Consider the following 17,753-nt stretch of genomic DNA (forward strand, 5'->3'; position numbering starts at 1 on the left):
TTCAAATGCATCAATTCTTCGGTTCTCAGCTTTCTTTATAGTCCAGTTCTCACATCCATACATGCCTACTGGAAAAACCATAGCTGTGGAAAGCTCGGCTGAGTAGACTCTGAAAAAAGGACACAGACAGCCTCTCTGGGAGGCTGACAAAACTTGACTTCTACAGCAAATCGTTTTATACATGAAAGCAAGGAAATAGCTTACAAAAACCAAGGTTACACAGATGAAGCTTGTACAGAAACCAAGGTTACACAGATGGAGCTTGAGCACGTACAAAGTTGATAACAGCAAGTTTACAAAGTTCATGAGACACATAGACTCTATTGTCTCAGGATCAAAAGACAGTCTGTTTTCCTCAAGGTAAGCTTTTTATCCTCAGCACTATTCTCATGCAGTCGTAAAAGCCATATATGCAGGAAATGTTTCCCAGGGCAAAACCTCGAGACATGCCTGGCAGCCCTGGCCCTTTGCCAGTTCCTTGTGAGGACCTTCTCCTCAAGGCAGTCACGTAGTTTCCCTCAACAATAGCCACCTCTTCTTAATATCTTCTGCTTCTGTTAGATCCATACAATTTCTGTCCTTTTTGAGCCCATCTTTGTATGAAATTCTCCCTTGGTATCTCTAATTTTCTTGAAGTGATCTCTAGCCTTTCTTATTATATTGTTTTCCTCTATTTCTTTACACTGATTAGTGAGGAAGGCTTTGTTATTTCTCCTTGCTATTCTTTGGAACTCTGCATTAAAATGGGTATATCTTTCTTTTTATCCTTTGCTTTTCACTTCTCTTCTTTTCACAGCCATTTGTAAGGCCTCCTCAGACAATCATTTTGCTTTTTTGCATTTCTTTTCTTGGAGATGGTCTTGATTCCTGTCTCCTGTACAATGTCTTGGATCTCTGTCTATAGTTCATCATGCACTCTGTCCATCAGATCTAATCCCTTGATAGACCTTTGTTGGCAAAGTAATGTCTCTGCTTTTTAATATGCTGTCTATGTTGGTCATAACTTTTCTTCCAAGGAGTAAGCGTCTTTTAGATTCATGGCTGCAGTCACCATCTGCAGTGACTTTGGAGCCCCCCCCCCCAAAAAAAAAAAGAGGTCTGCCACTGTTTCCACTTTTTCGCATTTATTTGCCATGAAGTGATGGGACCAGATGCCATGATCTTATTTTTCTGAATGTTGAGCTTTAAGCCAACTTTTTGACTCTCCTCTTTCAATTTCATCAGGAGGCTCTTTAGTTCTTCTTCACTTTCTGCCATAAGGGTGGTGTCATCTGCATATCTGAGGTTATTGATATTTCTCTTGGCAATCTTAATTCCAGCTTGTGCTTCCTCCAGCCCAGCGTTTCTCATGATGTACTCTGCATATAAGTTAAATGAGCAGGGTGACTATATATAGCCTTGATGTGCTCTGTTTCTGATTTGGAACCAGTCTGTTGTTCCATGTCCAGCTCTAACTGTTGCTTCCTGACCTGCATACAGATTTCTCAAAAGTCAGGTCAGGTGGTCTGGTATACCCATCCCTAAGAATTTTCCACAGTTGTGGTGATACACACTGTCAAAGGCTTTGGCATAGTCAATAAAGAAGAAATAGATGCTTTTCTGGGATTCTCTTGCTTTTTTGGTAATCCAGCAGATGTTGGAAATTTGATCTCTTGTTCCTCTGCCTTTTCTAAAAGATTTTGAACATTTGGAAATTCACAGTTCACATATTATTGAAGCCTGACTTGGAGAATTTTGAACATTACTAGTGTGTGAGATGACTGCTATTGTGAGGTAGTTCAGGCATTCTTTGGCATTGCCTTTTTTGGGATTGGAATGAAAACACCTTTTCCAGTCCTGTGGCCACTGCTGAGTTTTCCAAATTTGTGGGCATATTGAGTGCAGCATTTTCACAGTATCATCTTGTAGAATTTAAAACAGTTCAACTGGAATTCCATCACCTCTACTCGCTTTGTTCATACTGATGCCTCCTAAGTCTCACTTGACTTCGCATTCCAGGATGTCTGGCTCTAGGTGAGTGATCATGCCATCGTTATTCTCTGAGTTGTGAAGAACTTTTTTTGTATACTCTTCTGTGTATGCTTGCCACCTCTTCTTAATATCTTCTGCTTCTGTTAGATCCATACAATTTCTGTCCTTTTTGAGCCCATCTTTGTATGAAATTCTCCCTTGGTATCTCTAATTTTCTTGAAGTGATCTCTAGCCTTTCCTATTATATTGTTTTCCTCTATTTCTTTACACTGATTAGTGAGGAAGGCTTTGTTATTTCTCCTTGCTATTCTTTGGAACTCTGCATTAAAATGGGTATATCTTTCTTTTTATCCTTTGCTTTTCACTTCTCTTCTTTTCACAGCCATTTGTAAGGCCTCCTCAGACAACCATTTTGCTTTTTTGCATTTATTTTTCTTGGAGATGGTCTTGATCCCTGTCTCCTGTACAATGTCTTGGATCTCTGTCTATAGTTCATCATGCACTCTGTCCATCAGATCTAATCCCTTGAATCTTTTTGTCACTTCCACTGTATAATCACAAGGGATTTGATTTAGGTCATACCTGAATGGTCCAGTGATTTTTCCCTACTTTCTTCATTTTCAGTCTGAATTTCACAATAAGGACTTCATGATGTGAGCCACAGTCAGCTCCAAGTCTTTTCTTGCTGACTCTATAGAGCTTCTCCATCTTTGGCTGCAAAGAATATAATCAGTCTGATTTAGGTATTGGCCATCTGGTGATGTTCATGGGTAGAATCTTCTCTTGTGTTGTTGGAAGAGGGTGTTTACAATGACCAGTGCGTTCTCCTGGCAGAACTCTATTTGCCTTTGCCCTGCTTCATTCCGTACTCCAAGGCCAGTTACTGTACTCCAAGCAGTTACTCCAGTGATGGCTATTCCTGGTGCGCTGAGTCGCTTGGTTGTGTCTGACTCTTTGTGACCTCAGAGACTGTAGCCCACCAGGATCCTTTGTCCATGGTACTCTCCAGGCAAGAATACTCGAGTGGGTTCAATGCCCTCCTCCAGGTGTTCTTCCTCACCCAGGGATTGGACCCATTTCTTCCACCTTGCAGGCAGATTCTTTACTGTCTGAGCCACCAGGAAACCTATTAGGGGAGGAGACTCTAAAGCTCCTGTGATTTTCTAGTATCTATTTATGTGAAGAATATAGTATTCAAACCCTGACATCACATACCAATTTTCTGGCCCAGGAAATTAGATTTGTTGTGTCTTGCTTACTTCTTTGTGAAATGTGTATATTGTGTTAGCCAAAAAGTTTGTTCTGGTTTTTCTGTAACATATTATGGAAAAACTGGAATGAACTTTTATGCCCAGCCCAACATTATTAGGAAATTGTAAGTTTGCATTCACTAATTAGTAGTTATTTACTTAATAATAAGTTGAAAAATATTGCTTAGTACTTCCAAAAACTACCTCTCAACCTGGACCCAACACACTGACAGTCACAAATACTAAAAGCACAGTCTGGCAAATGTTGTAGCAAAATGATGCAAAGTGGAGATACTGAGAGCTACTTATTACATTTACACTTTTTCAGTTCAGAATTGATAGTATGTTGGCATAAAGCAGAGCTGGTTGTAGTATTGGAGATACAATAAAATGGGACTACTAATTGATGATGACATTTTAACAATAAATTATATAATTTTTAATTTAAAAAATAAGTTGCAAAGATATTTCAGAGTTTTCATCACACCTCACTGTACATTGTTAGTGGGAATGCAAAATGTTGCAGCTGCTATGGAAAATGGTCTAGAGGTTTTTTATTAAGTTGAAAATTGAATTGTACATGATCCAGAAATCCTGCTTATGGGTATTATCCTAAAAATTTGAGATCAAGCTTTCAAAAATATGTTAGCATTCCCACATTCACTGTAGAACCATTCACAATAACCAGGGTGTGGAAACAACTGAAATGTCTATAGACAGATAGTCGGATAAAATAATGTGGTGCATATGTAAACAGTAGAATACAATCTGATCTTTATAAAGAAGGAAATTGTGTAATATGTGACTACATGGATGAAACTTGAGGACATTATGCTATATTAAAATGTCAGTCATTGAATGACAAATACTGCATGATTCAACTTGTATAATATATCAGAATCAAGGAGTGGAATAATAGTTACCAGAAGCTAGTGGAGAGGGAAGCAGGAATTTACAAATCAATGGTTAAGAAGTTTCAGTTTAGCAAGACACACACAGTTGTACTGTACAAAATGATATGTGTAGTCAACAGTACTGTATTGTACACTGAATAATATCTTAAGAGGGTAGATCTCATATTGTGTTCTTACCACAGTAAAATAAAATATAAGAAAGAATTAATGGTATGTTATGATGACTAAAATTTAAATTTTATTTGGATTCCATCCGGTTTGTTTTTTCCCACTAATACACTCCTTTCTTTCTGAGATGTAATCCAGGGTACCATATTGCATTAGTTTTCACATCTCCTCAGTATCCTCTGGTCTGAAACAGTGTTTGACTCCTTTCTTGTTTTTTCTTGACTTTGACAATTCTAAGGAATATTGGTGAGGTATCCTAAAGAATGTTTCTGGATATGGGTTTACCTAATGATTCTGTTACATTAAACTGGAATTGTAGATTTTCAATATGGTTTTATCACAGAGGTGAAGCTTTTCTCATGACATCATATTAGGGGTGAATGATATCCACATTACATCACTGGAGAAGACTACCTTTATCTTTTGCTTAATGCAGAGCTGGCCAAGTTTCTCTACTCTAAACTTGAAAACTGGATTTGAAATGATGTTAATAACAATTATTTCTATATTTTTTCATATTTCAAAGTCTACATTTCATGTTTATTAGGTGAATACTTATTATTTCAAAAGTTCAATGTCAAAATAGTAATTAATGTGATAGATGTGGTGGTGTAATTATCTTTAATGATTTAGAAGAAAATGAATCTACTGAAATGACACAAGAGACAGTGTTTTTACTAATTACATGGTTTGTGGCCCACTGAGTAATACTCAGTGGCTGACTTTATTTTTCTGGGCTCCAAAATCACTGCAGATGGTGTTTGTAGCCATGATTTTAAAAGATGTTTACTCCTTGGAAGGAAAGTTATGACCAACCCAGACAGAATATTGAAAAGCAGAGACATTACTTTGCCAACAAAGGTCCGTCTAGTCAAGGTTTTTCCAGTGGTCATGTATGGATGTAAGAGTTGAACTATAAAGAAAGTTGAGCGCCAAAGAATTGATGCTTTTGGACTGTGGTGTTGGAGGTGACTCTTGAGAGTCCCTTGGACTGCAAGAAGATCCAACCAGTCCATCCTGAGGGAGATCAGTCCTGAGTGTTCATTGGAAGGACTGATGTTGAGGCTGAAGCGCCAATACTTTGGCCACCTCATGTGAAGAGTTGACTCATTTTAAAAGACCCTGATGCTGGGAAAGATTGAGGGCAGGAGGAGAAGGGGACAACAGAGGATGAGATGGTTGGATGGTTGGATGGGTTTGGGTGAACTCTAGGAATTCGTGATGGACAGGGAGGCCTGGCATGCTGCAGTTCATGGGGTGGCAAGGAGTTGGACACGACTGAGTGACTGAACTGAACTGAACTGAACTGAGTAATACTCCAATTACAATTCTGTGTACTTCATATATTCATGGTCATGGGGGGAAATATAAGTCCCAGGGCTTCGCAGAATTTAGACTGTGAATTCAGCATTTAAATTTTTCTTTGTGTTTTTTGATACGTCTAATGTCCCTAGAAATAAAATGCCATTTTGTTGGCATGCTCATTGAAATATATTATCAATTTTGCAAGCCTAAATTCTTTTAATATCTTAAAGAAGGTTTGAATATTGAGAAGAAATATACCTGAGATTAATTAATCCAAAAAATAAATTCTCAGTAAATTAATCAAGAACATGTGGTTTAAGGTCAGTTTATGTTACTTTCTGTATCTTTCAAATTAAGTGGAAAAGATGGAGCTACAGCTCATATAGATTATTTCACAAACTATAGAGGATTCCTTTCTATGATCAGAGACATTTCAGTTTGCACTAATATGGCATGAAGTGGTTTTGACAATTAAGATTTGTATTACTGAAACTGGCAGCAATGAGCAATAGGGAAATTGCAAAAATACACAGAATTCTGTAATTCCATAAACCTAGTTCCAATTTGAATACAAACCTACCATTAATCCACTGATTTTCTCCAAAATCATTTAAAATTGCTAAGGTTGAACACCAAATCAATCTTTCAGTCTATTTTGTTATTGGTGTGAGTATTGCATCAATAAACTAAAACAGTGGTTCCAGTCTTCCTAATATACCAAGGTGTTGCTAATATTTTCAAGTGTCAAAGGAGAGTCATTTATTAAAATAATCTGAACAATAATGGGCATTTACAATGTATCTGCCCAGTACCACTTGCTATTGGAAAAAAAATATTCTGATGGCACATTATTTATTTCTAGGGTTGTTTGTAGTGGATATCAAGCAGGTCTTCATGGAGCTGGGTCTGTAGCCTGATACTTGATCTAGACAAAACTAAGATGAAACAGACCATCCATCTAGTTTTACTGAAGTTTTATGTCTGTGTCTCGGGGTCATTCATTTTAAGGCATTGCAGCTCTTGCTTCCCCATCTTGTCCAAGTTTGCCTCATCATAGCAGAGATTTACTCATTGGTAGAGAAAATATGTAATTTTCATTGTCTTTGAAAGCATTTTGCATAAAATTATTGTTGGTAAATATAATTATATCTTTCTCTTTCTCATAATATTATATATACTTTATATGATATATTTAACCACATATTGGTGGCTGAGGTGATAAAGAATCTGTCTGCAGTAAACCTGGGTTTGATCTCTGAGTTGGGAAAATCCCCTGTAGAAGGGAATGGCAATCCACTCCAGTATTCTTACCTGGAGAATCACATGGACAGAGAAACCCAATGGGCTACAGTCTGTGGGTTTTCAGAGTCAGACATAAGAGAGCAACTAACACTCACTTATAATTTTAGATATATATCAAAAAAGTTTAGCTGCTAAGTCATACTGGAGTGGGTTGCCATCTCCTTCTCCAGGGGATCTTCCCAACCTAGGGATTGAACTCAGGTCTCCTGCATTGCAGGTGGTCTTCTGCATTACAGGTAGATTATTTACTGACTCAGCCACCAGAAAGGCCCACAGCAATACTGGGGTGGGTTGCCATTTCCTTCTCCAGGGAATCTTCCCCACTGAGGAATCGAACCTGTGCCTCCTACATTGAAGGTGGATCCTTTACTGTTAAGCCATTGTGGAAGTCTTTTATATTAAAATAGATGATCTAAAATCACATTTAAAAATAATTAATAAAAGTTAATTAGCGTCATTAATGAATGAATCAATGTTAAACAAAATGTCAATATAAAAAGCCCAAAAATTATCCCAGGAGGCACTATAACCTTAATGGAGGTTTTGATGGAAGGTACATGATTATTTCATGAATAAGATTCTATAACTAATTTAAGCACAAGATAGAAGGCATGAACTAGTTACAACTTAAGATGTATGACAATTCACAAACTTTATGGGTGCTTAATTCTTTAATATGACTAGAATATTAAAAAAATATATACTAAGATTTATATGGCACCTTTTACATATCATGTGATCTCCATGATCCTTAGTGTAACTGTTAGAACCATAACAAAGTACTCTGCTTCTTTTTGGCGTCTCAAAGTTTTGAGATTTACAATTTGTTTTGTGTTCCAAATTTACATTTTAGTTGTATATTGAAAATACTAGCTAAGGGCTAAATTTTAAATGATAGAATGAATAGTCTGTATTTTAGCGGTTGTCATAATTTATCATGCATCAGAAATCACCTGGAGGGTTGGATAAATCACAAATTGTGGGCTCCATTCCAGAGTTTTTGATTCAGGAAGTTGGAGATGGGGCTTTAGAATTTTCATCCCTGACATATTCTTAGGTGTCCCTGCTGCTGCTGGTTTGAGGACCATACCTGGAGAATATATACCAACTCCCCAGAAACATATGAAGCTTCTGCCTTCTCTGTTTCTCTTTTCTATTCATTTCTATTTTTCAGGAATAATGTTTGGTCCTTTGTTCAACAGTAATCATTCTGCTATCAGAAGGAAATCAGAGTATCATACCCACATTTATTCTCCTGCATTTTTCAGAATATCCAGAACTTCAGGTCCCATTTTTCCTTGTTTCCTTTTCTGTCTACATGGTCACCATGGTAGGGAATTTAGACATGATCATAATCATCAAGATCAATTCAAAACTCCACATGATCATGTACTTTTCTCTTAGTCACTTGTCCTTTGTCAATTTCTGTTTTTCTGCTGTAGTTACACCCAAACTGTTAGAGAATGTGATTGTGGAGGACAGAACCATTTCTTTCTCTGGTTGCATTGTGCAATTTTGTTTCGCTCGCCTATTTGGTGTAGCAGAAACGTTCATGTTAGCAGCGATGGCCTATGACCGCTTCGTGGCAGTCTGCAGCCCCTTGCTCTATGCCCCTGCGATGTCTCCGAAGCGCTGTGCTCTCCTGGTGCCTGGCTCTTACTCATGGGGTGTAGTGTGCTCCATGACACTCACATACTTTCTTCTTGCATTATCCTATTGCAAGTCTAGCACCATAAATAATTTTATCTGTGACCACTCTGTAATTGTTTCTGTCTCCTGCTCAGATCCCTATATCAGTTAGATGTTATGTTCTATTATTGCCATATTCAATGAGGCGAGCAGCCTGATGATTACTCTGATGTCCTATATATTCATTTTTATCACTGTTATGAGGATGCCCTCTGCAAGTGCGTGCTGGAAAACCTTCTCCACCTGTGCTTCCCACCTGACAGCCATCAGCATCTTCCATGGAACCATCCTTTTCCTTTACTGCATTCCTAATCCAAAAACTTCTTGGCTCACAGTTAAAGTGACTTCTGTGTTTTACACAACAGTGATTCCTATGCTGAACCCTTTATCAACAGCTTGAGGAACAAAGAAGTAAAAAATACACTCACAAGATTAGTTTTCACAAAGTCACTTTGTCATGCCACCTAATATTCTTAGACTCATTATTCTATTTCTGAAAAAAAGCTGATTTACTATGCTACAGATTGTTCAATTCTTGTAGTGAAATTGATGATTCAAATCTTTTAATAAATAAGCTTTTAGTTAATATACCTATGGCAGGATAACTTTTTATTGATAGTTGATTATTGATTGTTGCATACATCAATGTTTAGTAAAATAGCTCTAAACCACATGTAAACCAAAACAAACAAAATTTTTGACTGTTTTTTGTAATATTTGTAAATTGCTTTTGAGTGAATTCAAATTTATTAAAAGTTTATGGGTACAGGGTGAAATAAGCTATTTTTTTTCTGCCTTAGCCAGTTGGCATGAACATCATAAGAAAGATGACTAAGGAGAAAGTTCAAGTTTCATGCAAAGAAGGCATTAAACTGTTTATGATTCCCTTTTCAAAACACAAGTCTGGGAAAATTAAAGACAGGAGGGCAATGTGGACTCCAAGAACTAATCAACTGAACACACAATAGCAATAAAATATGAGTAATCAACCAATAACACAATTATGCTAATCATACAATGACCAAATGTTGTCTTAGACTAGTGTTTAGGCACGCATGACAGCAATCTAGAAAAGAAGACACCTGGAGTCAGCAGGGAGAAGAGAGCCTGATGAAATGTATTAGATTTTGTTCCCACTTTGGCCCCTGGTAACCCTGTTTCTTTATTATTTTTTTAGGGTTCAAACTAGTACATTCTGAAAACAATTAGGTACCATCAGTTAGAGTTCACAGCCCATGAAAAGCAATTTTACTTCATGTGTTTTGCTATTGATAATAAAAATGTCTTGTTGAACAAAACTTTTCAGTGATTTATTAATTAATTACTTTATTTTATTTTATTATTGGAATACAATTGCTTTATGAATTCTTTACCATATATAGTATAATTTTATATGTGTGTTTCCAAAGAAATGGCTTCCCTTGTGGCTCAGAAGGTAAAGAACCCACCTGCAATGCTAGAGACCTGGGTTGATCCCTGGATTGGGAAGATCCCCTGGAGATGGGAAAGGCTACCCACTCCAGTATTCTGGCCTGGAGAATTCCAAAGGGGTCTCAAAGAGTTCTACATGACTGAGCAACTTTCCCTTCCAAAGAAAAACTTACTCTCAGCTCATCAGATATGTGCAAGTCAAACATAAGTCCCTAGACTAATAATCATACTCCAGAGCTGGCTTAAGCAAATGTTTCAGCATATTGTAGCTTATAAAGAATCATTTGCTAATCATTGCATAATAAATGGTGGAAGTCAATTTCTATTCATGAAATGTATAGCCTGCTGACCAGCAAACAAAATTAAAATATCATTCTACTTTCCCCATGTTCATATCCTTATTTTATTACAAAAGCTTTTCCAGTAATCAAGGCAATAGAATACTAGACTAATAGGGTACCAAAATGGACTCAAGTGTCTCTGGTAATTTAAATTTCAAAAATACCTGTTATTATAATTCAATAGAGAAATTATAATTTTCTATAAAGAAGGCTGAGATAATAGAGTATCCACATGGAGGAATAAGCTCTAATTTTTATTTCAGAGCATACACAACTATTAACATGAATGAAATGAAATGAATCGTTGCTGTTGTTCAGTCACTAAGTTGTTTCCAACTCTTTGCCACCCCATGGATTGCAGCTCACCAGGCTTCTCTAGCCTTCACCATCTCCCAGAGTTTGCTCAAACTCATGTCCATTGAGTCAGTGATGCTATTCAACAATCTCATCCTCTGTTGCCCCCTTCATCTGTCCTCAATCTTTCCCAACATCAGGATCTTTTCCAAAGAGTCAGCTCTTCTCACCTGATGGCCAAAGTATTGGAGCTTCAGCTTCAACATCAGTTCTTCCAATGACTATTCATGGTTGATCTCCTTTGGGATTGACTGTTTTGATCCCCTTGCTATCCAAGGGACTCTCAAGAGTCTTCTCTAGCACCACAATTCAAAAGTAACAATTCTTTGTCACTCAGCCTTCTTTATGGCCCAACCCTCACACCTAAGCGTGACTACTGAAAAAAAAACATAGCTTTGTCAGCAAAGTTATGTCTGTACGTTTTAATACACTGTCTAGGTTCGTCATGGTTTTCCTTCCAAGAAGTCATAGATGAATGAATCATAGATGTAGACATAAAAATCAAAACTAAAAAATTTAGCATAAAACAAAATATCTTTCAAAACTTGGGGTGAGAGTTTTTTGAAAGAACATAAAAATTATGGATCTTTAAAAAACAATAAAAGGAACTCCATTACCATTAAAAATATTTGATAAAAGTCTTTTAATCATAAATGACACCATTAATAAAATGAAAATATAAGCTATAGACTGTGAGTAAATATTTGCAAAACTTATATTTGATCAATTATTTCTATATAAAACATACAGGAAGTCTTTATAGTCAAAACAACAAGAAAAAAAAAACACTTAAAGGTTTGATGAACTATCTGAGCACACATTTGACAAAACAAAACACACAAACCATCTATAAACACATGAAAAAATACTAAGCATCATTAGTCATCAATGACATTCTTATTAAAGTTACAACTTAAACCACAAAGAGAAACTACTGTACTCTATTTAGAATAGCTAATATGAATAAGAGTTTCAAATCTTGGTGAAAATGTGGGACAACTTGAATGCTTATGCATTTCAAATAAGAATACAAGGTTAAATAACTTTGAAAATACTTTAGCAGTATCTTATAAAGTTATTCAAACACTTCCCAGACTATTATGCTATAGAAACTGTGATAGAAGTTGAAATCTCTAAGTTGGTGGGCAATTTGTTGTACAGCATGGAAAACTAATATCCAACAAGGTTGCTAACTCTGGGTGGCTAGAGTGTAGATATTGGCTCAAAAGTTAGTCCAGGGTACAGAGGTGTCAGAAATGGGGGAAGATGCATTGTGGACCTCAAACTTATCTCAGTGAAAGAATAGCCATGATGACTTGTGGGATTTTGGATTAACATCACACTATGTACAATAATTCTGTGCCTGATGGGAAACAGCCTCTGGTGTGTTATGGCTTCCTGGTAGAGTCTGGCAAGCATTAGTCAGGTTGTCAGGAGCCTAGGGAAAGCATTTGTTGTTGTTGTTTAGCCAGTAAGCTATGTCCAAATCTTCTGCAAATACATGGATGGCAGCCCACCAGGCTCTTCTGTCGAATGTATTTCCCAGGCAAGAATGCTGGAGGGGGCAGCCATTTCCTTCTCCGGGGTTTCTCCCCGACCTCAAGGATAGAACCTACATCTCCTGCATTTCGGGCAACTTGTTTTTTACCGCTGAGCCACCAGGCAAGTCAGTGGATCTAATTGTGTGGCATTTCAGTGTAGTGAAACCAGTGGATTGACTGATACTCAGAGGTTTTAGAGATTTAAACATTCACCATTCATCACCAAGATGCATTCAGCATTTTTAAGAGATTATATGATTTAATTGTATTAATATAAGCTTGGAAGTGTGTTTAGCTCATATTTAGAAGGAAAGACAATTTAGTTTCAATAAAGAATATCATTGTTTCTGCAGACAACAATATTCATTTAGGTTAGGCAATAAAACCAGAGACCAAGTTATGTTGTTCACACATCTCAAAACACATGGCATTTCATACACAGAATGGGACAGAAAAATCATACAGTAAATAAATATAATAGCAGTTATTAATATCTCTGAAAGATTAGCTTATTTATCTTTCATTTTGGATTTTACTGTAGTCACCATGCTTTTTTATTCAGTTCATGTATTTTTCTATAATTATTTTTTAAAGAAATCCATGAAAGAGGCTATTGAGGCACTATCTCCAGTGATTTAGAAGAAATTACCTTCTTGCAAATTGCCACATAGAAAAGCATTCCAGCTAATTTCTGGATGTGGGGTATAAAAAGAAATAGCTCAAGAAATACTTTCTGGGGTCTAAATCCCCAAGGTCATGGAAGCATACATAAGCCCTACATTTTGTTCATAGGAATCAGATTCAGCTTCCAAATCTCTCTCTCTGTCTCTTCCTTTCTCTGAGTTTTCCTGGATATTAAGAAAGAATTATATTCCAGCCCCATTAAATTTTTGTGGGCTCCTGCTACATTAACCAACTCCTTAATATTTTACATGATATTTGAATTCAGAGTGGGAACTCCCCTGGAGACAATTAATAGTAGAAACAGGATCTTCAGGTGAGTTGGTTTCAGGTGGAATGTTCTATCGTGTTTCTTTTCTCTCCTTTGGGGAACTCTGAGATCCTGAAACCTCTAAAGCAGTGGACGCTCTTTGTCAGTCTTTGTGTGGTGATGTCTCTTGAGTCGATTTTCCTGAAGGCTGAGCTTTGATCTCCTCCTCCTTCACTGGGGTATCATCCTGATTTTTGCTCTGAGGATATCCACATTGTGCTTAGCAGAATAGTCACAATGAAATTTTTAAAAATATTATAATGCCTGAGAATTCCTCAACACCTCAAAACTGAGTTGAAAGAAGGTAACAATCATATGTAGATAATAATAATGAACACCATAATATACAATTCCATTTTTCTGACAGTAATGTCTGCAGGTATGTCAAGGGTATAGGAAATATGGTTGAAGTGAAAAGGAAAAGTGTCCTTATGATAGTAATTTTCATGAAATATTTTGTATATTGTTCATCACTGCATCAGTATCTAATAAAAGAGGAAATTACAGGCATTATATTATAAGAATAGTGACTTGATTAAAGAAGGTTGAAAATTGAAGAATATAGCTAGGATAAGGCTTTATGTAAAACTGAGCAGAGAAATTTAGACTTGATAAATTAGTTGATAGGGAGAAATTAAAGTTTTTAAGAGACAGAAACTGTCATAACAGATAAAGTAATCAAGAAGAAATTAATTTTCTCACAGTTCAGGGTAGCACCACTACAGGGAAGTTGGTTAAACCTAGGTGACCATGAGATTAAAATTGGATGATTAGTAAGAGTCAGATAATAAAGAGAAAACAAAGGGGAAACAGAGACAATTTATTGAAGGATAGTGATTGATGAATTAACATGAACAGGGCCAAGAGGAAATTCAGAAAAAAAAAAGTTGAGCTATTCTTCCTGCATTTTTGTTGCTGCCAAATTTGGACCTTGACCTGTTTCTTAGATTGTTTAAAATAATATGTGTTTAAAAATAATACCAGTTATTCAGAGTATTAAGAATTAAAAGGGATGAGGGTGGGAAAACTCCACAACTATCAGACTTTGTACTAATTATATTAATGTCATTTCCTAACTTAATATTTATACATCTATAAAATATACATTATCATGTCACTATTACTGATAAAGAAGTTGAGGCTCATAAAATCTGAGTGAATCACCAAAGATCATACAGTGAATGCCAAAGCTTGCAACTGAATTTAAATCTACGTTTCCAACTCCTTGCTTCTTTCATTGTGCCAGTCTGTGCCAGTGCTTCATTCTGTCTGTCACTAACTCTTTTCCACTCCCCAACCATTCCCTTTTCTGCATATAGGAAATACATTTTTTGAGTGTCAAAAGTACCACAAAGCTATTCAAGAAATAATGAATTATTTCTCCCTTCACATGGTCAGACAAAACTAAAATTGCATCTGTGTTTATGAGAGTTGAACTAATAGTCCCTTTATTAATCTGAGTATTTCAGATGTGTGCTTGTTATTGGTTAACTTATTTTAAAATATTTGCTAAATAAATATACTTCTGTTGCTATAAACTGCTTATCAGTACAAGATGCTTTTGCTTTCTCAAAATAATGTATACAAATAATTGTATAACTCAAGGCAAGATTATCACCTGTGTTTTTTTTTATTTTTATTTTTTTTCACCTGTGGTTTTAATCAAACTCAATATTCCTGTCACCAGAAGTTTAGTGGGTCATAATGTAACTTTGTGTTTATTACTGTATTATCAGATTTTCTTGAGAAACAGTATAGAATATGGAAGAGTTGAGCAAAATATATTTTAAGCTACTCTATAATTCAGATATTCTATAAGCATTTAATGCTATAATATTCCTAATAAATTTATTAGATTGAAAATATTGATAGCAAGTTAAGAGATATTGATCAAATAATTTAAAAGACTATGTTGAGAGCATCAGTGGCACTCACTATGTGAGACAAATGATAAATAGTGAAATAGGAAAGAAAACAAAAGTGAGGGTACCACAAATTATAATACAGCTCCATTACTTTACCAGGTGGCTGCATTGAACACAAGTTAATAATCTTAGCAGCAAACTGGAATCACTGGAAAACTTGAAGATAGAGCTTTATTTCCCTCAATGTCCATTTATGTTTTTCAAAATGTGAAAATTCTTGTGGTGACTCATGACCTCTGCCTTTTCGATGATCTTCAGTTTGAACATAATGATAGAAGTATTACTGCCTCTAAAAATATTACTCCTCCTGCTTTTTAAAATAAATTTGAGTGCTATGTTTTCATTTATTGTTATGTTACTCCCATTACACAGCACAGACCTTGAGAATGATGGAACTGTGAAAAACATGTTTTTTCTATGACATTATAGAAAATATTTCTCTCTGACTCTAAACTAAATTCAATTTCTGTCACTCATGGTCACTTCAAACCTAACTCATCACCAGCAGGCTGTGTTAATTCAAACAAGTTTTTTAACTCATATATGCTTCCATTTCCTTTTGTAAAATATGAAACTGCTTGTTTTGAAATTCATAAATCTTATTTAGTGCTCAAAACTAATGTACCAATATTTTAACATGATGTCTGACACAAAATAAATATGATATCCATGGACTATCATCATTGTTATCATTTTATTATCACTATTTCAGATTTTCTCCAACAACAATTATGTGGTTTGCTGAAGGAAATCAGAGTGCCAGAACCACTCTCTTAGGCTAAGAGAGTGGCTAAGCCACTTAGGCTAAGCCTAAGCCACCCTCTTAGGCTTCTCAGAATATCCCGACCTCCAGGTTCCCTTGTTCCTGGTTTTCCTCACCATCTATGCAGTCACCGTGGTGGGGAAACTGGGCATGATCACCATCATCAGGATCAGTCCCAAACTCCACAGCCCCATGTGCTTTTTTCTCAGTCACTTGCCCTTTGTTGATTTCTACTATTCCACTACAGTTACACCCAAACTCTTGGAGATTTGGTTGTGGAAGACAGAACCATCCCTTTCACGGGATGCATCATGCAATTCTTCTCAGCTTGTATGTTTGTAGTGGCAGAGGCATTCTTGTTGGCAGTGATGGCCTATGACCGACTTGTGGCCGTTTGTAAGCCTCCACTCTCTACACAGTGGCCATGTCCCCAAAGCTCTGTGCATCGTTAGTGGCCTGTCCCTACACGTGGGGTGTAGTCTCTTCCCTGACACTCACCTATTTTCTCCAGACATTATCCTTCTGTGGGTCTAACATCATAAATAATTTCCCCTGTGAGCACTCTGTCATTGTCTCTGTCTCCTGCTCTGACCCCTTCATCAGCCAAGTGCTCTATTTTGCCATTGCCAAATGCAATGAGGTGAGCAGCCCGGTAACTGTCCTCACTACTTATATTTCCATTTTTGTCACTATCATAAAAATGCCTTCTGCTGGGATTCGCCAAAAAGCCTTCTCTACTTGTGCCCTCCCTCCTTTTGACCACCATCACCATGTTCCATGGGACTGTCCTGTTCCTTTATTGTGTACCCAGCTCCAAAAACTCATGGCTCATGGTCAAAGTACGTTCTGTATTTTGTACAGTGGTGAGTCCCATGCTGAACCCTCTGATCTATAGTCTCAGGAACAAAGATGTGAAAGAGAGTGTCAGGAAATCAATTAATCACTTAATACAATTTAGTTGAAGATCTGTATGTCCAAAAGAAATTTGATCTATTATGTACTGTTGATTAAATCTTCTTGTAGAGATGATGACTCAAATTATGTAGTCAGCTCACTAGATCATAAATTTAGAGTCGTAAATTGGCTATTTCATCTTTTAGTTTCTCTTCAGTTCAATGTCAAATAAAATAACTGTATATCATGTGTAAAATGATGTGTGTTGTGGGTGTATGAAAAGTGAAAATGTGAGTTGTTCAGTCATGTCTGACTCTTAGCCACCCCATGGACTATAGCTTGCCAGGTTCCTCTGTCAATGGAACTCTCCAGGAAAGAATAATATAGTGGGTAGCCATTGCCTTCTCCAGGGGATCTTCCTGACCTAGGGTTTGAACCTGTGTTTCCTGCATTTCAGGGAGATTCTTTACCTTCTGAGCCACCATGGAAGTGATGTGGATGAATATTGTCCCCCAAATATCCATGTCACCCAGAACTCAGAATGTCACCTTATTTGAAAATAAGATCTTTGCAGATGTAATTAAGGTAAGAGTCAAGATGAGCTTAAAGTGGACCCAAAATCCAATGTGTGTCCTTTTAAGAAACAGAAAAAGATACACAGAGACACACAGGGAAAGAGGATGTGTGAATTTCACTTCTCTCTCTTTCCTCCTAAACCACACACAATTCTTTAAAAAAAAAAAAAAAAACACCTCATTTTTAGTATTGTTGGTACATAACTGCTTCCTGGCTGTTTGTAATCCTGCACTTTACATAGCTGTTGTGCCCCAGAAGCTGTGTTCCATCCTTCTGGCTGATGCTACTGCTGAGCATAGACTATTTTTTGCACTCATCCTTTAAGTTGTATTGCCTAC

At 36.6% G+C, this 17,753-nt stretch overlaps 2 pseudogenes; both read left to right on the top strand.

The window, feature by feature from the left end:
- The first annotated feature begins 7,444 nt into the window (after nucleotides 1-7,444).
- Nucleotides 7,445-9,788, top strand: LOC133045254 (olfactory receptor 5D13-like; annotated as a pseudogene).
- Nucleotides 9,789-13,626: 3,838 nt separating this feature from the next.
- On the top strand, nucleotides 13,627-16,907 carry LOC133045255 (olfactory receptor 5D13-like; annotated as a pseudogene).
- The last annotated feature ends 846 nt before the right edge of the window (nucleotides 16,908-17,753 follow it).

The sequence above is a fragment of the Dama dama genome, chromosome 23, assembly GCF_033118175.1.
Source record: "Dama dama isolate Ldn47 chromosome 23, ASM3311817v1, whole genome shotgun sequence".
NCBI classification, from domain to species: Eukaryota; Metazoa; Chordata; class Mammalia; order Artiodactyla; family Cervidae; genus Dama; species Dama dama.